Source organism: Macaca fascicularis, chromosome 8 (genome assembly GCF_037993035.2).
Source record: "Macaca fascicularis isolate 582-1 chromosome 8, T2T-MFA8v1.1".
NCBI classification, from domain to species: domain Eukaryota; kingdom Metazoa; phylum Chordata; class Mammalia; order Primates; family Cercopithecidae; genus Macaca; species Macaca fascicularis.
In genome coordinates this window covers 22,700,444-22,725,270 of record NC_088382.1, presented here as the reverse complement: position 1 = coordinate 22,725,270, position 24,827 = coordinate 22,700,444, and the positions used below count along the sequence as shown (strand labels likewise).

The window sequence follows — 24,827 nt, the reverse complement described above, 5'->3', positions numbered from 1 at the left end:
AAGCAGGCCTGATACAGTGACTCATGCCTGTCATCTTAGTACTCTGGGAGGCCTAGGCAGTTGGATTGCTTGAGCCCTAAAGTTTAAGAACAGCCTGGGCAACATGGCAAAACCTTATCTCTACAAAATAAAAAAAAAAAAAAATTAAAATTAAAATTAGCTGGATGTGGTAGTGTACACCGGTAGTCCCAGCTACTCAGGAGGCTGAGGTAGGGGATTGCTTGATTCCAGGCGGTGAAGGGTGCAGTGAGCGTAGATCATGCCACTGCACTCTAGTCTGGGTGAGATCAGACTAGATCTCTTTAAGACAGAGTGAGATCCCGTCTTAAAAAAAAGTCAAAAAACAACACGCGCTGGTGAGGTTGCAGAGAAAAGGGAACACATTCACTGCTGGTGAAAATGTAAATTGGTTATCCATCGTGGAAAGCAGTTTGGAGATTTCTGAAATAACTTAAAACAACCATTTAACCCAGTAATCTCATTACTGGGTATATACCCAAAGAAATAAAAATCATTCTACCATAAAAACGCATGCATGTGTATGTTCATTACAGCACTATTCACAATAGCAAAGACATGAAATTAATATAGATGCCCATTAACGGTGGACTAGATAAAGAACATGTGGTACATACATACCATGGAATACTATGCATCCATAAACAAAATCATGCCCTTTGCTGCAACATGGATGAAACTGGAGCCCATTATACTAAGCGAATTAATGCAGGAACAGAAAACCAAGTACTGCATGTTCTTACAAGTGGGAGCTAAACATTGAGTACACATGAACACAAAGATACGAACAATAGACGCTTGCAGTGAGCTGAGATCGTGCCACTGCACTCCAGCCTGGGTGACAGAGCGAGACTCTGTCTAAAAAAAAAATAAATAAATAAATAAATAAAAATAAAAAGCAGAAAAGGTATCATTACCCTCATTTTGCAATGCAGTGGCATCAGTGAAATCCAGAATTTTGTAAAGTTTTACTGGAACATGATCTATGGCTAGTTCTGCACTACAATGGCAAAACCTGAACTGTCCACCATCTGACCCTTTTCAAAAAAACTTTCTGACCCTTATACAGTTGATTCTATCAAGGCCCAGAGGGAATGTTGACCTCTGAAGACCCCACCTCCATGCTAATCTCTGAGCCCGTCTTTTCTTTGTTCCTTGGTATTCTCCTGATGCTGCAAACTCTGAGAATTATCTCTCCAGCACTTTGAACAGTTAAAATTGCTAAGGATACGGGAGCAACTTGTGACTCTTCACCTGAGTCCTGGAAGTACAGGTTTAAGCTGCTTTAGTTTTTAGTCACCTTTTCTAAGAAGCCAAGGCTCACTTCCTGGCCGAAAATCATTACCAAAACCCTCACTTATTCCTTATTCCAAACAAAAGAAACAAACTGGTTTTGTTTCCTTGCTTTGCATTTCCTCAGCGCTTGAGCATGTTGTTTCAGTCTGCTGTAGCTGGTTTCCTGGGAGGGTCCCCGCTGTGCTGGGCTCCACCATGCTGTCTCCACACCTGATGGTCTTGAGGACAAGAACCACACTGACCCTGTCATCAGCATCTTGTGTTCCACCATTGCTGAGCGTGTTATTGCTGCCCATTGGATGGTGTCTGATTTAGCTGAAAAAATTAAGTGGTTCACTTTGCTCACTTACACATAAAATAATGTACTAATTACTAGCTCTTCTCAGTCATTCTTGAAATCAGAAACCCTCCTGAATCTTTTGAAATCCACTTTGAATTACTGACCACATTTGAAAGCACAGTATTTACCAGTACGTCTCTCTTTTTCACACTGCTTACAGTTGGCAAGAGAAAAATCTAAATCTATTTCTTTGTCGAGCTTTCAAATACTTCTGAAGGGGCTAAGAGTTTAACAGTTGCAGTTTGATTCTACAACCTCATTGATCAGATTATACTTCTATTTCGTTTTATGTATTGCCTGGTGCCTTGCCACTCAAAATGTCATCTACCCACTGGGAGTATCCTTGTTAGAAATGCAGGATCTGGGTCTCACCCCAGAGCAACTGAGTCATTTTAACATGATCGCGGGTGATGCTCAAGATACATGTGCAAGTTTGGGAAGCACTTTTCTGGGCTGCTGATCTTGTATTTCAGAAAAACATACATAAATAGGGCCCTACTTCACAGAACTTTTATGTTTTATATATTATGAAGATGTGGTTTCATATGTTATGGTGAATGTATTCCCTACCAGAAAAATTTTACTGGTTGTCTATTATTAGGGCTTACAGTTAAGAGATACATAATTGCTTCCCTCCTTTTTTGCTACTTGGAATGCATTTAATTTCTTCCTTTAATTAGAAATAAAGCCTAAAACTTTTACTATTTTTAACAAGAGTCTTGACTAATCTGTAGTAAACAAACAACCTCAACCCTCACCCATGGCAATAGGCTTGATGCTGGTTTTGGGGGCTATGCATATTTTTATTGTTACCCTTTGATTATTTTGGAAATTGCATGTATTCGTAACTGTGAATTCCATATAGAATTACGTTGTATTTTCCATCTTTTTAAGTACTTGGAAAAACTAAGGGATTAATTATACAAGTAAGCACATAGGACTAGAAGAGCATTTCTTTAAAAATATATAATATACAGCACCATTCATGTTGTCCTTCTTCCTAATTAATTCCAGAAGGCAGAGTAAAAAAAAACACTGGATTTATTATTATTATTTTTTTTTTTTGCACAGATCATGCTCATGTATAGAATACCAAAGATTCAGGGAGAATAAATCTTCCTATTTCCGTCTTCTAGCCAAGCAGTCCCTTCCTTAGAGTGAGTGCTCTTAGAAGCTTTCTGTGGGTGCTTTCGTAGCTAGTATCTACACCAGGAGGTTCTTTGTAGTCATACCTAAGAAAATGGGCACCAACTTTGTGACCCTGGGCAAGTGAGTAAACCTCATTGTGCCTCCATTTTTCTCATCTGCAAAATGGGAATATTAGAATCACTGAGAGGAACAAATGAGATAATTCATGTACATTGCTAGCAATTATTGACACACACAATACAGTCAACAAATATCAACTATTAATGTTATATGTGAGTGCCTGTCTTCACTTTCCTGTATATACATACACAGTAGAGTACTACTATATATTTTAATACTTTGCTTGTTTTTAAAGCTAACCATTTGAGATCTTTAACTCTGTAGAGTTTGATTTATTAGGTATAGAGCTACTGCATTTGTTCTAATGACTCTACAGTATTCTGTTTTATGGATATAATTTATCCAGTTCTCTGTTAATAGAATTAAGGTGTTCGCATTATTTTTTTTTGTTTCTTTGAGACAGGGTCCCGCTCTGTCACGCAGGCTGGAGTGCAGTGGCGCCACCATGGCTCACTACACCCTCAGTTGCCCCAGGCTCAGGTGATCCTCCGACCTCAGCCTCCTGAGTGCCTGGAACTACAGGTGTATACCACCATGCCCAGCTAATTTTTGTATTTTTTGTAGAGACGGGTTTTCACCATGTGGCCCAGGCTAGTCTGGAACTCCTGAGCTCAAGCAATCCTCCCGCCTTGGCCTCCCAGAATGCTGGGATGACAGGTGTCAGTCACCATGTTGGGCCAAGTTGTTTCCATTCTTAGGGTTTTATAAAAAGCCTTGGTGAAATGGATGTGTACATGTGGAGATGTATCTGTAAAGGAACTTTCTAGAAATTGAATGTAGAAATGGTCAAAGTATAGGCTTTAATTTTAGATATTGATGAATTGCTCTTCACAGAATGATATACTCCTACCAGCAGAGAATGAGAGTGCATGTTTTTGACAGTTTGCTTCTAACTTTAATTTTTAAAATGCAGTTTTGTTCACGAATAAAAAAATACTCATTCATATTTGGAAATTTGATTAAGGTTGCTAGATTCTTTGGAACAGATTGAGTGGTAGGAAGATAACACTTAATGCTTTATTCTTAAGTGTTGGAAGGAGAAACAAAGTGATCTAGTGAGCTGTTTTTAAAGGAACTGTATAATGTGTAACACATTGTCATTATATTCACTAACTCCCAAACTATTATTAAGATACTGAAACAAAACAAAGAGTTTGAATGGGAACCCTGAGCAACAATGTATTTACTTTCCACTTGCAGCAGGGCTTGGCCTCTCAGACACTCCTTGAAGCGCCTTGGCTTAGCAATACAGTCTCTTGTGTCCAGGGTCTCAGATTGGCACAACACAGAGTGCCTTTCTTATATTCAAATGTTTCGTTATGCAAATTCTTGATGCTAGCCAAGCTGCCCATATAGCTTTTGTTTGGGATGTAGGTGAAAATTTATTCTAAATACTTTCAAATATTAACATAATCTCCTAAGTAACCCAGTCCCAAAGCTTGTATCAGCATCTGATATCCTGTACCATATGACCTGCACTTGGTAATTTGGGGGCAATCGAAGATACTTGCAGTTCCTTTATCTGTTTTACATTTTGTAAATCATGCAGCCATTGAATTTTACAGAGTTCCTAAGACACCGCTCTCTTGATACAGAACTCTGATCTGTGGTAAGAATTAGGATTAGTACTGAGATACACATTCATAATCCATTTGGCAGATGATCACTGGGCTCTCTTTGAATATTCAGATGAGCTGAGGAATTGAAAGAGGAGGAATAAAGACAACATGCCAAGATACAGATAAATGCATGGCCATTTTTATTTTTTATTGCTTAAATATTTTTTGAGACAAGATCTTGCTCTGTCGCCCAGGGTGGAGTGCATGATTCCAACTCAGTACATCTCTGAACTCTTGGCCTCAAGCGATCTTCTTGCTTTGACCTCCCAAAATGTTGGGAACACAGGTGTGAGCCAATGTGTGTAGCCTCCTATAGCCATTTTTAGTTACTGGGGTATAAAATCAGGAAATACTTGTTGGATATCAGGTGTGTTGAATGTGGCACCTGGTCATGGTGAGAAGCCATGAGTTGTCAGCTGACCTCTCCCAGCCTGATGGGAAGGCCCTAGCTGCTTCAGTACTTCAGAAGCTGACCTTCAGGGTGGCTTATGATGCTGCACTCAGCTGCTGTGAGATTTGCTCTTAACCCAAGTGGACTTCTTATTTAGGGGACCACTAGGCTTCTTATTTAGGGGACCAATACGCTTACGCGTGCTTGGTGGTAAGCTGAGCCACTCAGCCATGTAGATTTCACCGTGTTTTACAGGCCAAAGGAGGTCATGCTTGTATTGTTGGTAGAGCTGAGCACCAAAACTATTTATTCAGGATTATTGTTGTTTCTCCTTAGCAACTTGACAAGATCTGGACACTGAGGAAGTGCGTCTCTTATCCACCTCTTTAGAATCGAGGTCAACAGAATAGATGCTGTTAAGTTTCATGGTAGGTACCATTTATGTAGCACTTACTATGGGCTAGGTCTTTTTGTCAATTGTTAACTGTAACAGGAGATGGATATTTATAGACCCCTTTTATAGGTGAAGAAATTGAGTCTGAGAGTTTTAAGTATTAATAAAATGTGCCGACTAGTAAGGGGGCACCACTGAGATTCACACACAGGGCTTTCTTGTACCGAAGGAGGTATTTCCTTACCCCCTATGCTATTCTGTCAGCTAAAAATAAAAGTGTCTATAGCAATATAAGGGGCTGTCACATCCATTGGACACAATTGTTTCTTCTAATAAGGACTCATTATTACTCCTAGTTCTACTACCCTTAATGTAATTATGATCAATTTTCATGTTGCAAATGATTTTCAGTATCTCTTCAAATTATCTTTATTACTTCTCTGAAAATTCAGGCTTAATTTATTGACAAGTTGTCCAAATTGTCCTTTAACTTTTCAGTCATCAGCAAAATCACACGGAATCTTTCTTCAGCCTCTGGGGATGGCTGGAGCTTTGTCTCTTTCTCTCTCAGCAAGGTCACTGCCTAATTCCCTTACGATCCAGATGCATGACAGGGAGTGTCCTTATTTTACACAGATTTATCTTGTATTTCCAGTATTTTTCTCTTGTCTTTCTACTGAGTAATATCGATTTTTGTCTTCATTAATTCTTCCCATCGCCGCCAATTTTCTTCACTCTTTGTGTTCAACATCTCTTTTAAAGTGTTGTTCAATAGGCTTATTCTCGATGTGTTGATTTCTCACTCTTATTTCTTATTTTTCTTTTAATTATAAGGCTTATTGTATTTTCTACAACGTGATTTCCCCTCTCTTTGGAGGGTGTATTGTTACTTCTCTGGTGGAATTCTTTTTACTGTTTGCCCATTCCTTTTATCCCTGTTTTGTTTCTAGGCTGTGTGGAGTTTGTGGTTGGTGTGGGTTGGGCAGAGAGAGCCCAGGCCAGCACTGCCCCAGAGGAACCAGAGGGCCCTGTCAGAGCCTGGGCTACATTTGATCACTCGGGTTGCTGCCATTTCATTCTCTTCCTACCTGTCCCAGACACTGCTGCCAACACCAATCAAAGCTTTCCCCCTGTGCTTGCAAGTCAGGCAGTGCCCACAGCATCAGTGACCCCGGACTAGACTCTGATGTCCAGTCTTTCATAATGGACTTACAACTTCTATTCGTTGGTAGGCAAGCTGGGCTTTGAACCATGCATTTAGTACCCACTATCTCGACCTTACGTCCACCCTTCAAGGTTCCTTCTTATCTGTGTTTGACAGCGGCGGAAATGGATGCTCTGGGAGGTTAAGAACCTTGCCAAGGAGCACACAGCTTGTAAGTGGCCTTCACTGGGATTCTATCTCCTGTCTGTGTTACTTCAGAATCTAGAGTATTGCCACCACAGCAGCTTGTTCTCTGACAAAGGGAATCTGGTGCTTGAGTAATTTTTACACCTTTTGTTATCTTCATTTGGATCGTATCTTCCATGTCTTCATTAGTGGATGTCTTGGCTATGCCCCGCTGTTGTGTTTTAACACCATTGCATCATGCTCCCTAAAGTTACTTATCTTTCCCTGTTTGACTTATTAATAATCCAGCACATTGTTGCCTTTGTTCATTGTATTAGAATCAAATAACTGGTGAATCCTGTTTCCCAGCCTCCTGCCTTGCTGAGAGCAGGCCTAAATTAATTATGATGTTTTGCTCTGAGAGTCTAATCATATCAAAATCAAGGTTATTGATGATTTTCTTTTTAATGAATTCAACTTTGATGCTTAAAAGACTTTCATGTAGATCCTTCCATTTTTATCAAAACTTGATTTTTACTCTTAAACTTGTCTCTTGTCCAGACAGAGGCTGCTGTGATTTACACAGGAATATTATTAATACCTGGCTGACGGCATGTTGGGATAAGACTTTTATGGATCTAGGATATGCCTCACTTTCATAAAACACTCATAATGACTTTTTTTTTTATCTGCAGTACAAGATCTTAGATTAGGTATCTGAGGTCATTTTCAGTTCTGTAATTCTGGTTTAGAAGCAGCTTTGGCTTGATGATGAGATGACTAGCAACGTTTCCTCTTTTTTTTTTTTTTTTTTTTTGAGACATAGTTTCACTGTGTTACCCAGGCTGGAGTGCAGTGGCACCATCTCGGCTCACTGCAACCTCTGCCTCCTGGGTTCAGGCAGTTCTCCTGCCTCAGGCTACCAAATAGCTGGGATTACAGGCGCATGCCACCATGCCCAGCTAATTTTTATATTTTTAGTAGAGATGGGGTTTTACCATGTTGGCCAGGCTGGTCTCGAACTCCTGACCTCAGGCGATTCACCCGCCTCAGCCTCCCAAAGTGGTGGGATTACAGGCATGAGCCACTGGACCTGGCCCCTCTTGTTATCTTTTTTTTTTTTTTTTGGAGGGGTTAAGAACTGTTTTTCAGGTTTATTTTTTCTGATTAAGAAATTAATATATGTGAAAACAAAAAATAAATATACTAATTATGGAAAATGTGGAAAATCCATAAATATATAAAGAATAAAATAAGTTACCTATAATTTTACCTACTAGTGACATTACAACGATAATCACTATTAATTATTTTGTTATATTTGCCTTTAATCCATGTGTGTGCACTGTGTGCACACATATTTTGCAATCTTGATATTGTAACACATTTAACATATGTCATAAATTTTCTATTAAAAACTCATAATCATATCATACTGAATGGGCAAAAACTGGAAGCGTTCCCTTTGAAAACTGGCACAAGACAGGGATGCCCTCTCTCACCACTCCTATTCAACATAGTGTTGGAAGTTCTGGCTAGGGCAATCAGGCAAGAGAAAGAAATAAAGGGTATTCAGTTAGGAAAAGAAGAAGTCCAATTGTCCCTGTTTGCAGATGACATGATTGTATATTTAGAAAACCCCATCGTCTCAGCCCAAAATCTCCTTAAGCTGATAAGCAACTTCAGCAAAGTCTCAGGATACAAAATCAATGTGCAAAAATCACAAGCATTCTTATACAGCAGTAACAGACAGAGAGCCAAATCATGAATGAACTCCCATTCACAATTGCTTCAAAGAGAATAAAATACCTAGGAATCCAACTTACAAGGGATGTAAAGGACCTCTTCAAGGAGAACTACAAACCACTGCTCAGTGAAATAAAAGAGGACACAAACAAATGGAAGAACATACCATGCTCATGAATAGGAAGAATCAATATTGTGAAAATGGCCATACTGCCCAAGGTAATTTATAGATTCAATGCCATCCCCATTAAACTACCAATTACTTTCTTCACAGAATTGGAAAAAACTGCTTTAAAGTTCATATGGAACCAAAAAAGAGCCTGCATTGCCAAGACAATCCTAAGCCAAAAGAACAAAGCTGGGGGCATCACGCTACCTGACTTCCAACTATACTACAAGGGTACAGTAACCAAAACAGCATGGTACTGGTACCAAAACAGAGATATAGACCAATGGAACAGAACAGAGCCCTCAGAAATAATACCACACATCTACAGCCATCTAATCTTTGACAAACCTGACAAAAACAAGAAATGGGGAAAGGACTCCCTATTTAATAAATGGTGCTGGGAAAATTGGCTAGCCATAAGTAGAAAGCTGAAACTGGATCCTTTCCTTACTCCTTATACAAAAATTAATTCAAGATGGATTAGAGACTTAAATGTTAGACCTAAAACCATAAAAACCCTAGAAGAAGACTTAGGTAATACCATTCAAGACATAGGCATGGGCAAGGACTTCATGTCTAAAACACCAAAAGCAACGGCAACAAAAGCCAAAATTGACAAATGGGATCTAATGAAACTAAGGAGCTTCTGCACAGCAAAAGAAACTACCATCAGAGTGAACAGGCAACCTACAGAATGGGAGAAAATTTTTGCAACCTACTCATCTGACAAAGGGCTAATATCCAGAACCTACAAAGGACTCAAACAAATTTACAAGGAAAAAAACCCATCAAAAAGTGGGCAAAGGATATGAACAGACACTTCTCAAAAGAAGACATTCATACAGCCAACAGACACATGAAAAAATGCTCATCATCACTGGCCATCAGAGAAATGCAAATCAAAACCACAATGAGACCACACCAGCTAGAATGGCAATCATTAAAAAATCAGGGAACAATGGGTGCTGGAGAGGCTGTGGAGAAATAGGAACACTTTCACACTGTTGATGGGACTATAAACTAGTTCAACCACTGTGGAAAACAGTGTAGTGATTCCTCAAGGATCTAGAACTAGAAATAGCATTTAACCCAGCCATCCCATTACTGGGGATATACCCAAAGGATTATAAATCATGCTGCTATAAAGACACATGCACACGTATGTTTATTGCGGCACCATTCACAATAGCAAAGACCTGGAACCAACCCAAATGTCCATCAGTGACAGACTGGATTAAGAAAATGTGGCACATATACACCATGGAATACTATGCAGCCATAAAAAAGGATGAGTTCATGTCCTTTGTAGGGACATAGATGCAGCTGGAAACCATCATTCTCAGCAAACTATCACAAGAACAGAAAACCAAACACCACATGTTCTCACACATAGGTGGGAATTGAACAATGAGATCACTTGGACACAGGAAGGGGAACATCACACACCGGGGCCTGTTGTGGGGAGGGGGTGGGGAGAGGGATAGCATTAGGAGATATACCTAATGTAAATGACGAGTTAATGGGTGCAGCATACCAACATGGCACATGTATACATATGTAACAAACCTGCACGTTGTGCTCACGTACTCTAGAACTTAAAGTATAGTAATTTTTAAAAACCCTCATCATAACTTTAATATTAGACAATATTTTATAAAATCTATATGCCATAACTTACCATTCTCCAATGTTAGGCATGTAAATTATAATTTTATGAACAATGCCCCTATGTACACAAGAGTGCATATACATCTTTGTCCACATTTATGACTGTTTCATTTAGATTCATTCCCCAAAGTAAAATTACTAGGTCAAAAAGTAAGATCACTTTAAATATACTTGATACTTGCCAGATTACTGCTAAATTATTTACCTGAGTGACTGAGTCAATTTCCACTGCAGCCAGCAGTGGGTGGAAGCCTGGACTCAATATTCTCCAACAGGCATTGTGTGCTATCATGGTTAATTTGATCAACAAAAACTAATGTTTTCTCAATTTGCAGTTCTTTATCAGTGAATTTATTAAACTTCAGAAAATCTGTGTATTAACCTTTTCACTACTTTAAAGAAACTCTCTACCTTTTTTTTTTTTTTTTTTTTTTGAAATGTAGTCTCACTCTCTTGTCCAAGCTGGAGTGTGCAGTGGTGCAGTCTTGGCTTACTGCAACCTCTGCGACTCAGGTTCAAGCAATTCTTTGAGCCTCCTGAGTAGCTGGGATTACAAGTGCACACCACCACACCTGACTAATTTTTTGTATTTTTAGTAGACACAGGGTTTCACCATGTTGGCCAGGCTGGTCTGGACTCGCGACCTCATGTCATCCTCCTGCCTTGGCCTCCCAAAGTGATGAGATTACAGGCATGAGCCACCGTGCCTGGCGAAAGTTCCCTACTTTTTAATCTATTGAACTGTAGTATGTTTCTTACAGCTTGTAAAACATCTTTATAGATTAGGGATATTGGCACTTTATTATATTTGTTGAAAGCATTGTCCTAGTTGGTTATTATTGGCTTTTAAAAATGATTTTTTAATGTTTAATTTGCTATTTTTTTTTTTTTTCGATACAGAGTCTTGCTCTGTCGCCCAGGCTGGAGTGCAGTGTCGCGATCTCGGCTCACTGCAAGCTCCGCCTCCCGGGTTTACACTATTCTCCTACCTCAGCCTCCCGAGTAGCTGGGACTACAGGCACCTGCCACAACGCCCGGCTAAGTTTTTTTGTATTTATTTATTTTTTTTTTCAGTAGAGATGGGGTTTCACCATGTTGGCCAGGATGGTCTCAATCTCCTGACCTCATGATCCGCCTGCCTCGGCCTCTCAAAGTGCTTGGATTACAGGTGTGAGCCACCACGCCTGGCCTGCTGATTTTTATTCAGCATTTTAATTTACTGTATAATAGTTTGTAATATACTGTATAACATATAATTTACTATATAAATGTAAATTTACTAATTCAACTTGGTAATTTTAATTTTGAAGTAATCAAGTATATACCTTTTATGTGTGTGATTCCTGCCATCATTTTAGAAAACCTCCCATCCAGAAGGATGATCACAATTTAACTGTATTTTCTTCTAGTTTCTCTAATGGGATTTAAAAACTTTAACTGTATTATTTACATGGAACGTATTTTGAATTATATTTTGAAATGGAGAAAAATCTCACTTGATTTTCCTTCCATAGACAATCCGTTGACTGACTCAGCAATTTTTCTTGTTGTTGAGTAAGGCTTTGTATCCCCACAGCTGTTTTTTGTTTGTTCATGACAGGGTCTCCCTCGGTCAGGTCACCCAGGCTGGAGTGCAGTGGTGAAATCACAGCTCATTGCACCCTCGACCTCCTGGGCCCAAGCAATCGTGTCACCTCAGCCTCCCGAGTAGCTGCGACTATAGTTGCGCATGTGTCACCATGCCCAGATAATTTTGTTTTGTTTTGTTTGTTTTTGTAGAGATGGCGTTTCACCTTGTTGCCCAGGCTGGTCTCAAACTCCTGAGCTCAAGTGATCCACCCACCTCGATTTCCCAAAGTCCTGGGATTACAGGCGTGAGCCACTATTCTCAGCTTCCCCATAGCCTTTTGTCATCACTCATCATGTATTGATGTCTTTTATAGCTTAGGGTCTGTTTCTATGCTATTTGGTTTTATTGATCTGTTTCATATTTACCCGAGAATGATACTCCGCATTATTGTAGCTTTGTGTTTTATTTCTTGAAGTTGTATTCTTCCTCCTTACACTTATTTTCCAGAACTTAGTCATTGTAACCTTTTTTACTTTATATGAGTCAGAGTCATTTTGCAAGATTCATTCTCTTCTGTCTTCCCTGATCTCTACCCTTCTTACAGCAAAAACACACAAAAATAAAAACTAAAGGGAAACACAGATGTCTCTGAGATTTCCCTTGGAGTTGTGTAAAACTAACAAAATGATTCAGACGGAATGGAAGTCTGTTTGGTGCTTATCTAACAACCCATTTTCCTTTCAAACAGAAGCCTCTTAGTTTTCAGTACTCTTCCTAATTGATAATTTCAGCCGGTTAGACACAGACATCAGGGATTTTCCAAATATGTCTTAAGGAAGAGGTGGTTGGACTACAGCAAATGGCACTTAAGCTAGAAATGCAATTGAAAATGCAATCCTTTATTTGAAAGGATTGTAAAATAAACCAAAGAGGAATATGGGACAGAAACCTCGTAGAGCCCACAAAGTCGAAAATATTTAACTATCTGACCCTTCGCAGAAAACAGTTGCTAAGGACACTGTGCAGCAAAGCCCTGGCCAACAACCAGAAAGCATTTGGGGTTCACACGGTAATTATAAGCCATCTCTTTGCTTTTGGTCACTTTCTGCCTCTTCTGTACATTATCTAGGAAGGTGTTTGTCTTGTAAATGCATTAAAGGCAATCTTACAGGAGGATATGAGTGAATGCCTACATGTTTTGTTTCTATCTTTGTTTTCTCCCTAGTATTTCAATATGTTTCATACATGTAAAAAGGTACTTGAGTGTGTGTTGTGAAACATTGTTAAAAATGTATTTCTTTTTGAAGGATTGTGTCCACTCCTGCGGACATCTTGTCTTAATGGACTTTCCCATGCAGTAGGACTGGTATGGTCGCAGCTGTCCACATAGAAACATTTGAAGAGCTCCAAAATGAGAGTTCTCCCAGGTTCGCTCTGCTGCTCCAAGTCTCAGCAGCAGCCTCTTGTAGGAGACATCTTCTGAACTAGATGAAAGCATCTTGTAAACCTGATGTGATTTGGTTTATTATCCAACTAACTTCCATCCATTATCACTGGAGAAAACCCAGACTTCCCAGGATGGGTAGGGGGTGTGGGCATAGAGGGATTAGGTGAGGCTGACATTGTGGTACCCGGAAAAAGCTCGAAGATTCGAAGGTCTTGTTGGGAGAAGTGAAGCGGGGAGAGAGGGTTGGTGGGAAAAAAAAAAAAGACAGGTCACCATTACTGGTAATACAGGTAGATTCCACATCCCTGGGAGACTTGAGAACTCCGTGGAAGGAGAGACTTACGAGAAATGGACTGGAAAATGATCTTGCTTCGTGTTTAAGCAGCCTAAGTCTCTACAGGATAAGTGTGAACTCTAATGGGTTTCTCTATGGTTTCATTCTTGTGTTTTGGAAAATGATTGTTCAGACACTGAATCCAGCCTTCTGGATAATCTGAAAGGAAAAAAAAAAACAAACAAAAACCAAAACTTAAGTCTTAAGCTCATAATTTTACTTTCTGAAATGCAGAAGGTGTTTGCTAAAGATTTCATAATCTTTTTTCAAGTGTAGAATTGTTCAAGAATAGTGTAAGGGCCTGCGGAGTTTGGTTATTAGAATTTATAGCAGGCGAGTCGGGCAAAGACCAAATTTCATGGAAAAACTTCTGAAGCAAAGTTGTTAGAAATTCAGATTACATTCAAGTGTGCCAGATCAACTACTGAGAAATGCTGTATAGTGCTTCCCTTTTGAAAGAATCTGCTTAGAATTAATGTTGTTATTTTTTGATACAGTGGGGGACTGATTTTGAGTTTGAGTCCAAGTATATACATTTTCCAGATGTAATCATTTTACCTAAATAAATGAAAATATGGCTATGTTCGGGACTCAAAGTTATAATTGAGAATGTGTTTAGCAGCAGTTTGATGTTCAGTCAAGAATATTCTAGCAGCTGAATTCCCAGGAGTCTGTGGAGAATTTCAGGAATCAAGGAGAAAACAATGAGATTCGAGAGGTGGGAGACTTATATGTGTGGGATCATGTGCTTTAAATTTGTTGCACAGCCATTTTCCACACATGTGTAATATATGTAAATGTACATATGTATAAATGCATTTCATAAACTGAGCAAAATATACAAATATTACACTGATGTGTGGCTGGCAAGTGGAAGAGGTTACGATGCGAGATGTTAATGAGCTGTTTGCTCGCTAAAGTATCATTGAGGGAAATAAAATACCTTGCGTATCTTTGTTATTTCCGCCCAGGTGCATTGAACATTTAAAACTCTCATCAGCAGCTGGGATGGTTTACTGAGCTTGGTTGAATGGGCCTGGTGGTGAGCCTGTAGTCCCAGCTACTCGGGAGGCTGAGGTGGGAGAATCAGCTGAGCCCAGGGAGGTCCAGGCTGCAGTGGACAGTGATTGTACCACTGCATTCCAGCCTAAGAGACAGAAACTGTCTCATTAAACAAACAAACAAACAAAACTGTTCTTAAAAGTGAGTGTTCCAAAGAGCACTTTAGATAATGCAAATGGATATATCGTTATAAATTCAGGAAACTCCTTAATATTTTGCCGTTTGTTTATGATGACACGGAGCGGGTCAAAGCAGTTGCACGTTGTGGATGGCCTGATGAAGGAAAGCAGCCCTCTTCCCCTGGAGGTGGAAGAAGACAAAGAAGCTTTGTCAAATGTTAAGTTACCTGCCCTAGCTTCCTGACTCCCAAGACATGGTATGATGCGTAGTTTTCAATATTCGTTACCCATTTTGAGTATCTCCTCCCTAGTCCTGCCTTGTAGCCCTCAAGCCTGCCAGAACTAGGAAACTATGTGCTCTGGCCCGGAGTGATGGGGGTACCTTAGTTTCATGACAGTCTTGCTTCCACATTGCTTCACATGTGATACGGTAGATTTTAGCAACGTTTTGGCTTCTTCCTGGCAGTGGTTAATGGTGCAGTGAAAAGATTAGAAAATAAAAACCGTTCTGTGGAAAATTGGGAGCAAAATTCTCATTAATGCAAAAACAACAATAGCTAGCATATTTTCCCCAGACCCTGTGATATAGACATATTTGTCTCTCATTGTTTAAATACAGCCCTTCTTAACCAAGGACAAGCATGCTATGCCATTCTCCTCCTCTCCCATTTGGATACAAAGCCTGTTATTGTTGATTGTACTGTGATTGGGTCATTTGAAAATGAGATTTCATTTAAGTAGAACCTTTTCATTACAGGATAACAGGCCTCTTTAATTTTGTACTTTTAGAGGGGCTAGGAAAACGTTTGTATTTACTCTCAATTTTCCCCTTTAGATCCCAAAGAGGCAGAAAGGATTCGTTAGAGAAGAGGTGATCATGACATACCTCTTTATTGGTGAGCCATAAAGAACCGGAAAAAGAACACAGAAAGCAGGCATTTATAGTAGTAAAATCCTTTTGCAAATTATGTATGTGGTGGTTTTAACTGACTTTGGAAGTTGTAACTTTGATGTGCAAAGTAAGTCTTGGTGTATGCTTTTATATCAGAATGTGGCCTGTAAGAACAATGATCATCTATTGAATTTACAAAATACCTTCCCACAGGCCTGGTTCAGCTCTTTCGTGGTGGATAGCAAGTGAATTGACACTCTGTCTCTAGCCTTAGAGAAGTTACCACCCAGTGACTATAGAACAGTAGAACAGGATTCTATTCATGTTCTCAGTTCACTTACAAAATTACTTCTTGCAAAGATCTCTTAGAACTATTTAAATTCCAGTTGGGTCGGTCTTTTGTGCATTTTGATTTTATTCAATTATAATACATTTCAAATATTTCTTTGCCCCTTTTTGTTAGCTTTTTCACTTGTTCCCTTTCTGATTCATCCAGTTCCTTTTACCTTATCCTAGTGTAATATTTTAATGCTGCTGAGAACCAGAAATAACTAGAACAATTGACTGGGAGTCATCTTACAGGGCAGGAAAAAGAAGGTTAGGTCCAAGGTTAGGTTGAACCCAAAGACAAGTGGGTCCTGATGGGTGTGTTGGCCACTTGGGGCAGTGCTTTTCTTCCCTTCTGGGTGGCCTTGTCTGTTGCCCATTTTCTGCTCTACGTTTTGGAGCAGCAGACACAGTTGAGGCAGGTACAGCCTCTCAAGCCCAACCTTTCTCAGGAACTGACATTTGAGCTGAGACCTGAAGGGTGAGGTGGATGTGGCTGTGCTAAGGGGGCAGGGAAGGGAGTTTCCATACAAAGTAGGGCCTGGGAAGCTAGAAATGAGTCTCCCAGCTTATTTTAGACAGTTGTTGGTCTCAAGAGACTAACAGTTGAGGTTGGTTGTCAAGGTTTTTCTATGCTTTCATCGAAACTTCCTCATATCAGTTGACAAAAGCCAGTGAGTGGCTCAGCGGACCCACTGCTACTTCCTTCGGTTTACCCAGCTGTTTCAACCTGAGATCTGTTCCAGCTGACCATAAAGGGACCTGTTTAACTCATCCTGCAGCTAACCTCGACTGATAGCTGCACTGGGCACTCGCTTCTTGTATGTTTGTTTAAAAAAAAAAACAAAAACTGATCAGGCTAATTTCAAGAACATTCTGATACAAGGAGTATAACTCTCGGGTTGTAATTTTCCTTGTCGGTTACAAATGATCCTCAGAAGTCCGTCCTGCAACAGCAGTAACAAACTGATTCCTAGTTATTTGCCATCACCTTTTTAAAACTTAGGCTCAGTTTTACAATTAGATCAGCCCTGAAGGGAAACTCCTTATTAGATGTGCTGCATTAGACTTAATTTGCATGGAATAATATTAACAGTATCTGGAGGCTTATTTTCCCTTGTATGCATGTGACCACATAACTGTTCTGCTAACATTAAGTTTTAAGTGCTTTTATTTTAAATATCAGCCTTCGGGGGGAATAATCAAGACCTAACAGAAGGGAAAATTAAGCTTATGACATTATCATACAAAAAAGAGAACATTATCATAAACCAGAAAGAAAAACAGTAAAATAAAAATCGTACCAAGTGCATATGGTAAATAAAAAAGAATGATTGCTGTGATTACTAAAATAACCAACTCCAAATTGAGAAAATAAAGGCTTTTGGTGGAAAAGAAGGAGGGGTTGGTTTTCTACCAGCTAGAAAAGAGAAAGTCTCTTAGAGCAATTTCCTTGCGATTTTATTTTTATTTATTTATTTATTTTTAAGATGGAGTCTCTGCACCCAGGCTGGAGTGCAATAGTGCGATCTCTCGCTCACTGCAACCTCTGGCTCCTGGGTTCAAGAGATTCTCCTGCCTCAGCATCCTGAGTAGTAAAGTGAGGAATTACAGGTCCACATCACCATGCCTGGTTAATTGTTGTATTTTTTTTTTTTTTTTTTGGTAGAGACAGCGTTTCTCTATGTTGGCCAGGCTGATCTCAAACTTCTGACCTCAGGTGATGTGCCTTCCTTGGCCTCCCAAAGTGCTGGGATTACAGGCTTGAGCCACCATGCCTGGCCTCCTTAAGAAATTTTAATGAAAATGGATGATGTAGCATGTCATTGCTTTCTTCAGTGTGAAACAGTTGTCTCAAGGATTTTGATTAACCTGTGAAAGCATCCACATTCAAATGGTATTACATAAGGTGAAAAACTTTACAAAACTCGGGAGAAGGAAGACTCTAAAGTTATTCCTATTGATTGAATAGGGAATTCTAGAAGGGTGTTACCAAGTTTTCACTCAGTTTGGGGATGGCACTATTGACTGTGACACCAGGGTACCTTTGCTGGTGTGAACATTGATTTTGGAAAGACAGGTCTTGTTCAAGTGTACGAAAAGTAATTATGTCTTTGTGGGACTTGTCAATACTTTTCAGAGACAGAGCAGCGTAGAATATAAAAAACTCTCCATTCTCTATGCAGTGACTCCAATTCTATAAAGTGGTTCTGATTATAGAGATACTATATTCTCTTGGATTTTGATATCTCTTACACAGTCGTTTGCTCTTAAACACAAAGGATATGTTCCAAGACCCTCCGTGGATGCCTGAAGCCACAGATAGTCCCAAACCCTATAAATATTATAGTTTTTTAAACATATACATATCTACGATAAAGTTTATCTGGCACAGTAAGAGATTACCAACAACAACCAATAATAAAAGAGAATAGTTATAACAATGTACTGTAATGAAAGTTATGTGAAAGTGATCTCTCTCTCTTTACCTCTCAAAATATCTTATCGTGTTATACTTGCCTGTTTACTGACCATGGTTAACCTCAGGTAACTGAAACTGCAGAAAGTGAACCACTGATAAGGGAGACTACTGCATATAGTTAGCGTGAATAATACCATCAAATCTGAGGAATGGTGTGCGAAGCCTTTTAAAAATTAATGAAAAGGCCAGGTGTGGTGGCTCATGCCTATAGTCTCAGCACTTGGGAAGGCCAAGGTGGGTGGATTATCTGAGGTCAGGAGTTCGAGACCAACCTGGCTAACATGGTGAAACCTCTTCTCTACTAAAAAAAAAAAAAAAAAAAAAAAAAAAGGCCGGCATGGTGATGCACGCCTGTAATCCCAGCTACTCAGGAGGCTGAGGCAGGAGAATTGCTTGAACCCAGGAGGCAGAGGTTGCAGTGAGTAGAAATCATGCCATTGCACTCCAGCCTGGGCGACAGAGCAAGACTCCTTCTCAAAAAAATGAAAAGTTGAAGAGGGAAGAGGAAAGACTTCCTAAATGCCCATTTTAGATGCCTCACAACTGTGTTCCTCTGCCCATCCCTCCTTTATGAAGCGACCTTAATATGCTGAGAAAGTGGAGCTGATCTTGAGATGCCTGGAATGGTGAGGGGAGGAGTAATAGGTATCTGGTGAGACTACAGACAAGGGGGAGGCAGCAAGGAAGTTGGACACAGAAGCAGCTGAGGTTCCCCCCAAGCCCCTGATGCTAACAGACAGATGGTACATGTATGCAGCAGTTTAGATCTGCCATTTAGGGCAACAGGCCTGGATCAAAGTGTTGAGGAAAAATACCAGCAGGCAGGTAGGACTTGGCATTTAAAGTGAGGGCAACAGACATCAGGAGATGCTGTAGGCACATCGAGGAAGTTGGACAGAAAAGCAGCTCAAACACATTCCTGCCCTTGGCCTTGCACGGGCTTACCAAGGGGTTCAGACAGGTGCCCAGAGGCTTATTCTACCAGTGTGGGCTCAGGAGAAGACGGGCAGCTCTCTTCTTCCTTCCTCTTTTCCTGGTCCTCTCTGCCCTGACAGCTAGGCCCAGGGCAGTGCAGTGAAGCAGGAAGTAAACAGATCTTTATTATTGAAAGCACAGGACCATAGCAACTTAACACAATCATTTAGAAATTTGCTGTACTTAAAATACATAACATTAACTGAAAACACATAGCATGACCTGTCTTTCTGAAATGGATGGGACAGAATCCTGACTCAGATAGTGTCTGATTACCTCTACTGCTTTTAAAGAGTTTTCATCATGACATTACATTGTGTTCTCACTTAAATATGACAGCTGTCTTAGCTTGGGCTTCTATCACAAAATACCACAGGCTGAGTGGTTATGCAAGAGAATTTTCTCATCGTTCTAGAGGCTGGGAAGTCCAAGATGAAGGTGTGGGCCACCTCGGTTCCTGGTGAGGGCTCCCTTACTGGCTTGTAGACGACTGCCTTCTCTCTGTGTCTCCATATGGCTGAAAGAGAAAGCAAGCTCTCTTGTATCATCTTTTTAAAAAAATGTAGAGACAGATTGCACTGTCGCCCAGGCTGGAATGCAGTGGTGCAGTCGTGGCTCACTGCAGCCTAGACCTCCTGGGCTGAAGTGATCCACCCATGTCAACCTCCTAAGTAGCTGGGACTACCGGTGTGCATCACCATATCAAGTTCATTTTTTATGTGTTGGAGAGAGAGGATCTCATTGTGTTTCCCAGGCTGCTCTGAAACTCTTGGGCTCAAGTGATCCTCCTGCCTCCTCCTCTCTCTGCTGGGATTACAGGCATGAACCACCATGCCTGGCCTCTTGTATTTCTTCTTGTATTAGGATAAGGGTGTTAATCCTATCATGAACATCCCACCCCATGACCTCATCTAAACCTAGTCACCTCCCACAGGCCCCATTTTCAAACACCAACACGCTGAGGGGTTAGGGCTTCAACATAGGAATTTGGGGAGGAAATAATTGAGTCCATAGCAACAGCTTTTGAGCCAAAGACATTTTATGTATATGAAAGCAATATGTTTTTGATATGAACACATATGACATAGAGTATCCCAGGTTTATCTTAATTTTTAGGTAAAATTATAAATTTACTAGCTTATTTTATGTTGATGAAAAATTAAACCAAACAAACTCCCTCGTCTCAGGAGGGGCTTTACGGGGTTTCCATAGGCCTTTAGGCAGCATCCCTGGAGGCTGTGTTCCTGTTAAGGGAAAGTAGGAAGGCACCGACCCTCGGTTTCGAAAGAAGTCTGATCCCTGGGGAGGAGGTTACTGCAGCAAGGTTGGGCCCCCGTCCCAGAAGAGCTTTGCATGCCACCAGTTTTGTATGCCACCAGTTGTCCAGAAAGAAGGGTTTGAACCCCTGTTTGACTCAGGAACCAAGGCATGTGTATCAGTTTCCCAGGGTTGCTATAACAAATCACTACAAGCTGGATGATTGAAAACAACTGAAATTTACCATCTCACAGTCCTGGAGGTTAGAAGTCTGAAGTCTAAAATCTGAAATCTGAAACCTGAAAGTCTGGAACGCATTGGCAGGGCAATTCTCCTTGCGAAGCCCACAGGGGGACATTCTCCGTTGCCTCCTCCGAGCTTCTGACAGTGGGATTCCTTGCTTTGCAGCTGCATCTCTACAGTCTCCGTTGGCTGTCACTTTTTCACATTGTCTTAAAAGGACAATAGCCATATAGGATTAAGGACCTGCCCTATCTCAGTATAACCTTGTCTTAAGTCATTACATCTACAATGACCGTATTTCCAAATAAGATCTGAAGTTTTGGGGCTGAGACTTTAACATATCTTTGGGGCCTCCAGCATTCAGCCCATGATAGTAAGCTAGAAAGCTTTAAGTCTGTAGAGTGGGTGAGAGTAGTCTGTTTATCCAGCAGTACGGTAAGAAAGGGAAGGAATGGATCACAAAAATCAAGTGGCTCATACTGTATTAGATACTTGCAACTCTCCAGCCTTGGAGACTCAATGGTGAAATTAAAGATACATCGATGACCTGGGGAAGACACCTCAATTCAGCAGGAATAATCAAATACCTCCTGTGCCAGAGGTCCCTCACTAGAAATGTTTAAAAAGTTACATCATTTATTTTTACCAGTCCCCAAACTCCCTTTTAAAAAGCCCTCAGCTGGGCACGGTGGCTCACGCTTGTGATCTCAGCATTTTGGAAGCCTGAGGTGGGCAGATCCCTTGAGCCCAGCCTGAGCAATATGGGGAAACCTTGTCTCTACTTACAAAAAAAAAAAAAAAAAAAAAAAAAATTAGCTGGGTGTGGTGATGCAAGCCTGTAGTCCCAGCTACTTGAAAGGCTAAGGCAGGAGGATCGATGAGCCCAGGAGGTTGAGGCTATAGTGAGCTGTGACCGTGCCACTGCACTCCAACCTCAATGACAGTGTGATTGTCTCAAAATAAATAAAAATAAAAGACTCAGCAGAATGTACTCACTCTGCTTACGTTGAAAGGAAATTACATTAATGGGGAGATTTTTTTAGCACTGCTGAAGTGTGGGTATATCAGTGTTTTACTTGAAGTTTCTTATGCTCTATGTTGCCATATGAAATACAGGGATGGCTGGAATGATCGCTGTAGATAGCCGCGGGTTAAGAACAGAAGTAATTAAACTTACCCTCCAAAATGCAGCGATTAAAAGCCAAGGAAAGGTATTCCAAATGTTATGCTTGTTTCTGGCAAATACTTTTTTGATGCTTCCCTTAAATGCTTTGCCATTTGGTTTGGAAAAGTTATCAGGCATCTTTGCCACCTAATTATGGACTATTTCCAAGGCTTTTGAGGAGGTGCCATAAATGGCAGATAGATAGTTGAGGAGAAAGCGCTTGTTTTTATATGGTTTGATCTTGCTCATTAAGGATTGGAATGTAAAATGGGCCATTTAACAATCTAAGATCCTTGCCAATAATTTTCCAAGGTACATGTGTTATGTGATTTTGATTACGTTAAGTTGCCACATCATAAAGTCATACCTATGGAAAGTTCACATTTGCAAAAAATGTGAAGTTGGGTGATTTCTCTTTCTTCAAGAATTTTCTTTTTTTTGCACTTTGTTTTCTGAACCTTTGTAGAGTTAATGAGCATCAAAACTATTATGTAGACAATAAGGTGTAAAATGTGGCTTTGAAATATAGTAAGAAAATATCTTTCACTATTTGAAAATTCAGGCCATAGCAGGTGTAATAACCTGCAGCAGAAAGCTTCTTCCTATGTTTCTGTTGTCCCAGTTTCCATAAAAAATGTGAGAGAACATCTGGATAAGCTATAGAAGAAGGAAATGCCAGGACCCTCCCTCCTGCCCTGGCCCACACCTTTTAGTGTCTTAGAAACAGCACACAGTAATTTAGGACTGCACACTTGTTTGAGAAGCTTTGCAAAACAAAGTCAAATCCAGAAATGCGAAAGAAAATGCCTTTATGAGACTACTAGTCAACAGAATACAATTTTTATTTTAGACTTCAGGTGTCCTCATGCTATACGAAAAAAGTTCACTTTAGCATATTAGTGAAGGGATACATTTTGACTTGGCTTTTTCAATTGCAAAGTAGTTGGGGTAGTAAGTAATACCAGCCTTCCCTTCAGCAATAGGAATTAGTAGTTATAAAGAATTTTGTTCTCACTGGATCCTTCCAGTTTGATTGGATGAAGTTTCTGAAAATGACAATTACAGACTGAATTCTAGCTTGCTTTTTATTTTAGTTGAACGCTGTACTTCAGAAAAGATACATTTGGGTTAAAATGTGAGCTACACCTTTTTTTTTTTTTTTGAGACGGAGTCTTGCTCTGTCTCCCAGGCTGGAGTGCAGTGGCCGGATCTCAGCTCACTGCAAGCTCCGCCCCCCGGGTTCACACCATTCTCCGGCCTCAGCCTCCCAAGTAGCTGGGACTACAGGCGCCGGCCACCTCGCCCGGCTAGTTTTTTGTATTTCTTAGTAGAGACGGGGTTTCACCATGTTAGCCAGGATGATCTCTATCTCCTGACCTGTGATCCGCCCGTCTCAGCCTCCCAAAGTGCTGGGATTACAGGCTTGAGCCACCGCGCCCGGCCGAGCTACACCTATTAGACACATGCAAGAGACACGCCTGTTAGAATGCTGGAATCTAAAACAGAGCGCCAGCAAGGATGTGGAGCAATAGAATCGCCTTTCATTGCTGGTGGGAGCGCAAAATGGTGTAGCCACTTGGGAAGAGCGTTTGGCAGTTTTTTTTTTTCCCAAAGCTAAACATAGTCTTAGCATATAAGCGAGCAATCAAGATCATTGGTATTTCAACATAAGTTGAAAACTTAGGTTCACGCAAAAATCTCATGAAATGTTTATAGCAACGTTATTCACAATTGCCAAAATTTGGAAGTAAGCAGAATATCCTTCAGTAGATGCATGGATAGACCCACAGTGGTGTGGTCATACACTGTCTGTTACTCAGTGATGAAATGTGCTAAAAGTAGGTATATCTCATTATACATTTGTCAAAACCCAGCGAGCTCCAATGAAAACAATGGACTTTAGTTAATAACATATCAATATTGGCTCGTCAGTTGTAACAAATCTACCAAATGATGCAAGATGGAAATAATAGGGGGAAGCTGCTTGTGGGGAGGGGGGTGTGTGGGAAATTTCTATACTTTCTGATCACTTTTTCTATAACCTTAAAACTCCTCTTTAAAAAAGTATATTTTAAAAAAGCCATTAACTTGTGAGAAGACCTGGAGGAAACTTGAATGCATATTGTAAGTGAAAGAGGCCAGTCTGAAAAAGCTACTATACAATTCCAACTATATGACATTCTGGAAAAGATAATGCTATAGAGATAGCAAAATGATCAGTGGTTTTGGGGGTTTTGGTGGGGAGGGATAAAATAGTTGAACAGAGGATGTTTAGATCAGTAAAACTATGCTGTCTCATACCGCAGTTGTGGGTACATGTCATTATACATTTGGCAGAACCCACAGAATTGTATACCACAAAGAGTGAATCCTAATGTAAAGTTAATAATAACGTGTCCATATTGGTTCATCAGTTGTAACAAATGTACCACACCAATGCATGATGTTAATAATGGGGGAAACTCATGGGGGTGGTTGGGAATATACGTAGTTTTTCCCTCATTTCTGCTGTAAATCCAAAACTGCTCTAAAAATGAAACATTATTAATTTTTTAAATCAGCAAGAAATTATATGAAACTCAGATTTCAGTCTTTACAAATAAAATTTTACTAGAACACACACACACATCTGCATAGTCATAGCCTTCATTGGGCCCATGTTGGCCTGGATGGGTAGAGACCTTCCCAGTGGGGCGTTGCTCTTCCATAGCATC

At 40.2% G+C, this 24,827-nt stretch overlaps 1 protein-coding gene across 23 annotated transcripts in view; it reads left to right on the top strand.

Annotated features, from left to right (window-relative positions):
- Window positions 1-24,827, top strand: part of CSGALNACT1 (chondroitin sulfate N-acetylgalactosaminyltransferase 1) — a 360,001-nt gene that overhangs the window by 108,026 nt on the left and 227,148 nt on the right. For 2 of the 23 annotated variants that reach the window (XM_074000407.1, XM_074000392.1), the window contains exon 2: window positions 5,270-5,361. The exons of the other annotated variants lie outside the window; for them this stretch is intronic. The gene's annotated coding sequence lies outside the window, so the exon portion shown is untranslated. The remainder of the gene's footprint in view (window positions 1-5,269; window positions 5,362-24,827) is intronic. 23 annotated transcript variants of the gene reach the window in all.